At 51.8% G+C, this 6,000-nt stretch overlaps 1 protein-coding gene across 1 annotated transcript in view; it reads right to left on the bottom strand.

The window, feature by feature from the left end:
- Nucleotides 1-3,827, bottom strand: part of LOC134980891 (serine/arginine-rich splicing factor 5-like) — a 66,735-nt gene extending 62,908 nt beyond the window's left edge. Inside the window, exon 1 of the mRNA XM_063947900.1 lies at nucleotides 3,729-3,827. The gene's annotated coding sequence lies outside the window, so the exon portion shown is untranslated. The remainder of the gene's footprint in view (nucleotides 1-3,728) is intronic.
- Between the last annotated feature and the right edge of the window lie 2,173 nt (nucleotides 3,828-6,000).

Here is a 6,000-nt window from a genome sequence, read left to right on the forward strand (position 1 = left end):
TGCTCCGGCCACAGCCTGGTAACGTCTGCTGGACCTGCTAGAACATCCGACACAGACGCCCGTCGAGACAGCACTGTACCGCGAAGGTAAGCGTTGTTGCGACCCGGTGGGGAGTTGTTGGAGCGACTCTTTCTAATACACGTTTAAGACGCTGTTAAGAGAAGTCGCTCAAACAAAAACAGTAAGTCTACAAAAAATAAAGTAATGAATACTTGAGGCTGCTTTCATAGCAGCCCTGTGACCATGCGGCTTCCTGCCGCACCAAGCAAAAAACTGATCTGACTGAGTCAGTGGGCGGGACTATATAGTGGAAGCCCCAATGCATCCTGGGAGGCCAGAAAGCTCGTGACCGTGTTGGTGCCATTTTCGCTGTCGCTCGACAATATCCCAATGTTATCCTGTGGATAATCCTGTGGACCCAGCCAGAGAAAAGTCGACTTCCCAGCTGTTGCTGTGGATACGAGGTACGAGAGACCGTCCCCAAACAATTCCTCACCCTTATAAGGCAAAACCTCCATGTGCCTTTTAGAATCAGCATCACCTGTCCACTGCCGAGTCCATAATACTCTCCTGGCAGAAATGGACATTGCATTAATTCTAGATGCCAGCCGGCAAATGTCCCTCTGTGCATCCCTCATATATAAGATGACGTCTTTAATATGCTCTATGGTTAGCAAAATAGTATCCCTGTCAAGGGAATCAATGTTATCTGACAGGGTATCAGACCAAGCAGCTGCAGCACTACACATCCATGCTGAAGCAATTGCAGGTCTCAGTATAGTACCTGAGTGTGTATACACAGACTTCAGGATAGCCTCCTGCTTTCTATCTGCAGGCTCCTTTAAGGCGGCCGTATCCTGAGACGGCAGTGCCACCTTTTTTGATAAGTGTGTGAGCGCCTTGTCCACCCTATGGGATTCACACAATTCATTTAACTCATCAGATGGGGGAAAAGTCACTGGCTGCTTTTTCTCCCCAAACATAATACCCTTTTTAGTGGTAACCGGGTTAATGTCAGAAATGTGCAACACATTTTTCATTGCCGTAATCATGCATCGGATGGCCCTTGTGGACTGTACATTTGTCTCATCCTCGTCTACACTGGAGTCAGACTCCGTGTCGACATCTGTGTCTGCCATCTGAGGTAGCGGGCGTTTTTGAGCCCCTGGTGGCCTCAGACGCCTGGGCAGGCGCGGGCTGAGATGCCGGCTGTCCCAAAGCTGTTACGTCATCGAACCTTTTATGCAAGGAGTTGACACTGTCGGTTAATACCTTCCACATATCCATCCACTCTGGTGTCGGCCCCGCAGGTGGCGACATCACACTTATCGGCTCTTGCTCCGCCTCCACGTAAGCGTCCTCATCAAACATGTCGACACAGCCGTACCGACACACCGCACACACACAGGGAATGCTCTGACTGAGGACAGGACCCCACAAAGTCCTTTGGGGAGACAGAGAGAGAGTATGCCAGCACACACCAGAGCGCTATATAACAGAGGGATTTACACTAACACAAAGTGAATTTTCCCCCAATAGCTGCTTATATCACCCTTTGCGCCTAAATTTATGTGCCCTCCCTCTCTTTTTTACCCTTCTTGTAGTGTATACTGCAGGGGAGAGCCTGGGGAGCGTCCTTCCAGCGGAATTCTGTGAAGAGAAAATGGCGCCGGTGTGCTGAGGGAGATAGCCCCGCCCCCTCCGCGGCGGGCTTCTCCCGCTTTTTTAATAATGTTAATGGCGGGGGATTAGGCACATATACAGTTTATAACTGTATTATGTGCACATTTGCCAAAAGGTATACTGCAGCCCAGGGCGCGCCCCGCCCGCCCCCCCCCGGGCGCCCTGCACCCACCAGTGACCGGAGCGTGTGGTGTGCTGTGGGAGCAATGGCGCACAGCTGCAGTGCTGTGCGCTACCTTATTGAAGACCGGAGTCTTCAGGCGCCGATCTTCTCCTGGTTCTTCCGTCTTCTGGCTCTGCAAGGGGGACGGCGGCGCGGCTCCGGGAACGGACGATCGAGGTCGGGCCCTGTGTTCGATCCCTCTGGAGCTAATGGTGTCCAGTAGCCTTAGAAGCACAAGCAGGTAGGTTTGCTTCTCTCCTCTCAGTCCCTCATAGCAGTGAGTCTGTTGCCAGCAGATCTCACTGAAAATAAAAAAACCTAACAAATACTTTATTTTCTAGGAAGCTCAGGAGAGCCCACTAGGTGCATCCAGCTCTGGCCGGGCACAGATTCTAACTGAGGTCTGGAGGAGGGGCATAGAGGGAGGAGCCAGTGCACACCAGATATAGTACCTAATCTTTCTTTTAAGAGTGCCCAGTCTCCTGCGGAGCACGTCTATTCCCCATGGTCCTTACGGAGTACCCAGCATCTACTAGGACGGCAGAGAAATGATCTCTGTGGGTACAGGGAGCACTCTGAACGGATAATCACCCCAACACTGGAGAATATCTGTACATGTGTATTCAGCTTTTAGCTGGCTATATACACTAAATGATTATTGTTCAGATCCAGCTGATGTGCAGCAGTTCTGAACAATTATTGCAGAGTGTGTGTATAATAATGGACTTGAAAAGGGCAGAAAAACATTTAGGATTGTTTGACCTCAAAACATCTGATCATCCTGACTGCCATTTTTTCACATTGTTCCCATGGGAAGCAATCATGAGACCGCCTGTTGGGATCCCGGTGGTCACAATAGTGACGCTGGAATCGCGACAGGTGGTGAAATAACACCACCGGCTTTTCTTCCTCTGTGGGTGTCCACAACATCCATAGAGAGAGAATATAACCTGTGGCGAGCGCAGTGAGCCACCGTGCCTGCAGCATGGTGAGCGCAGCGAGCACGCAAGGGGCTTTATAGCGCTTGTCTCGCTGCCGGCATACTGGTTGCCGGGATCCCGCTGTCAGTATATTGGTAAAAAAAGTATGTATTCCGTGCCCATACCACATTTATATGGAAGCATGGCCATCACTGTTCCGTTTATAGGATCTCCCTGAAGACTTTGCAGTCTACGCTTGCCGGCAACCAACATCATGAAGGACACCTACATGATCACATGTAAGATCTAAGAGAAGCTCCTTTCCGTGGGGAAAGTACAGGCGCTAACATTACATTCCTGCCTCTACAATTCTTTGGTCTGCTTTGAAGGCCAATTTACAGGGGCTCGGCTCTCCTGGATGTTTAAATCCCTTTACACACCTTATCCGAGATGCTTTCATCTCCATTCAATGCTAGGTGAGCAGATAACAGCTCAGACTGGGCAATGGCCATGGGAACGATGGCTACCAGCTGCAAAGACACATGTTATGTAAGAGGTAGGGAGAAGTCCCTGCTGCGGATGGGCAGTTCCCTGCTCGGGTGGGAGAGCTGCCCTCACTGCAGGTGCACCAGGCCAGAGCCAGGGGTGTGCGCTCAGCGGGGCTGCAGCTGGTCCTCCCCGTGCTAGGAACGTAACATGCTACATTAAATCACAGCAACAATACAGCGCAATAACATTCTCCCTCCCCCGCATTAGTCCCGCCTGTGCTCTCCCTCCCCTTACTAGGCCCCTCCGATCCCGTCCCCCCGCACTCTCACCCAGTCCCCAGACAATGACCCCCATCGGGCGAGTCACTACCTCCCACCACCGACTATAATAACCCTCTGACCCGGAGACCGACGCTCAGCGCGTATACCCGCCGCTCACGGATTGATAACGGCCTCACTGAGACCAGCACTCACCAAACGCATCCGCTCTTTCCCAAGAATGAAATGGCGGCGAGGACTCTCCGGATGTGACTCTGAACAAGATGGTGGCCGCGGGGCGGGGCGTGTTGTCATAGGGACGGGATAGCCTCTGACGTCATCAGTCTGTACCCGCGAGGAGGGGCTCGGTCGTGGGAAGAAGAGCGCAATACGCCTCACGCTGCTGCGGCCCAGGCATTGCTGGGAGATAGTCGCGCCTCTCACGTGATCGCCTTTGTGTTTGCTGGAGAAACTGGCTTCCTAGTGTGCAATGCATTAGCCACCGGGGATCAAGAGTTCCTGTACGGGCACTGAGCAGTCACATATAGATCAGGGTTACATAAAAGAAGTACTTTAAAGCAGGACGTCAGTGTAAACAGATACATCGATGGTGAAATGGGCCGAGTTGTGTGGAGTTGGCAACTATTGGTCTGGTGCCACCATGGTTGTGTCTATGTTACACCATGCAAGTTGGACCAATGCTCCAGTAGCACTCTAATGTGCATGACGAAGAAACCCAAGTGGTTATGGCTTGTCTAATGGCAGTGTGGTTATATATAGGGCAGGGTTGTGATCCAGTCAAAATGCCGGCGGTCAGGATGCCGGTGTTTAGGAGACTGATGCTGGAATGCCCATGGCCGGCATACCAGCACCTAAGTTCCTCTTGGTGGGTCCACGCCACTAACTGAGAGGGAATAGAACCTGTGGTGAGCAAAACTCGCCACTGGGCCCGCAAGGGGACTCGCCGGTATACTGAGAGCCGGCATCCTGTCTGCCAGTATATAATACCGGGCAGGGTTGCTGGTTTAAACCAAATGTTTTGGGTTTTTTTATAAAAAAAAACAAACCAAAAACTTTTAGGATTCAGTGACTTCAGGCAGAGCGCTGTGATTTCATTTAGGAAAAAAATAAGATTTTAAACCTACCGGTAAATCTATTTCTCGTAGTCCGTAGAGGATGCTGGGGACTCCGTAAGGACCATGGGGAATAGACGGGCTCCGCAGGAGACATGGGCACTTTAAGAGAGAACTTGACTCTGGGTGTGCACTGGCTCCTCCCTCTATGCCCCTCCTCCAGACCTCAGTTAGAGAAACTGCCCAGAGGAGATGGACAGTACGAGGAAAGGATTTTTGTTAATCCAAGGGCAAGATCCATACCAGCCACACCAATCACACCGTTTAACTCGTGATAAACTACCCAGTTAACAGTATGAAAACAGCAACATAGCATCAGTCCAAGACCGATGAAACTATAACATAACCCTTATGTAAGCAATAACTATATACAAGTCTTGCAGAAGTAGTCCGCACTTGGGACGGGTGCCCAGCATCCTCTACGGACTACGAGAAATAGATTTACCGGTAGGTTTAAAATCTTATTTTCTCTAACGTCCTAGAGCAGTGATTTTCAACCTTTTAAAACTCGTGGCACACTAAACAAGATTTCAAAATTGCCAAGGCACACCATCGGTTGTTTTAATGCAACACACCTGCCCCCCAGTAATGCCACACACCGCCACCCCCCCAAGTAATGCCCCATACATGCCCTCATATTTCCACACATCTGCTCCCCCACTTAGTAATTCCACACACATGCCCCAAATAGTAATTCCACACACCAGCTTCCCCCTTACCAGCTCCCCCCCCCTTAGTAATTCCACACACCAGCTCCCCTTTACCAGCTCCCCCCTTAGTAATTCCACACACCAGCTCCCCTTTACCAGCTCCCCCCTTAGTAATTCCACACACCAGCTCCCCTTTACCAGCCCCCCCCTTAGTAATTCCACACACCAGCTTCCCCCTTACCAGCTCCCCCCCCCTTAGTAATTCCACACACCAGCTCCCCCCCCTTTAGTAATTCCACACACCAGCTTCCCCCTTACCAGCTCCCCCCCCCTTAGTAATTCCACACACCAGCTTCCCCCTTACCAGCTCCCCCCCCCCTTAGTAATTCCACACACCAGTTCCCCCTTATAATATATAGCGGTGAGGAGTGCCTGGAACTCACCACGGATCAGCAAGCAGAGCAGCGTGTGAGTGGGCGGGCGCAGAGATAGCCGGACCGTGACCTATGGTGAGTCATAGGTCACGGTCCGGCTGACTCTGCGGAATGGATATGAACAGGATGCTGCAGGTCTGTGAGGCAGGCGGGCGGCGGCGGGCGGAGATCTGACAGTGAGAGCGGGTCCGTGCAGCGGGGGCGGGTAGCGCCAGTGACAGCTCTTAATGGCGGCAGTGAGCGGGTCCGTGCGGCGGGGCGGGTGACAGCT

This window comes from Pseudophryne corroboree, chromosome 12 (genome assembly GCF_028390025.1).
Source record: "Pseudophryne corroboree isolate aPseCor3 chromosome 12, aPseCor3.hap2, whole genome shotgun sequence".
Taxonomy (NCBI): domain Eukaryota; kingdom Metazoa; phylum Chordata; class Amphibia; order Anura; family Myobatrachidae; genus Pseudophryne; species Pseudophryne corroboree.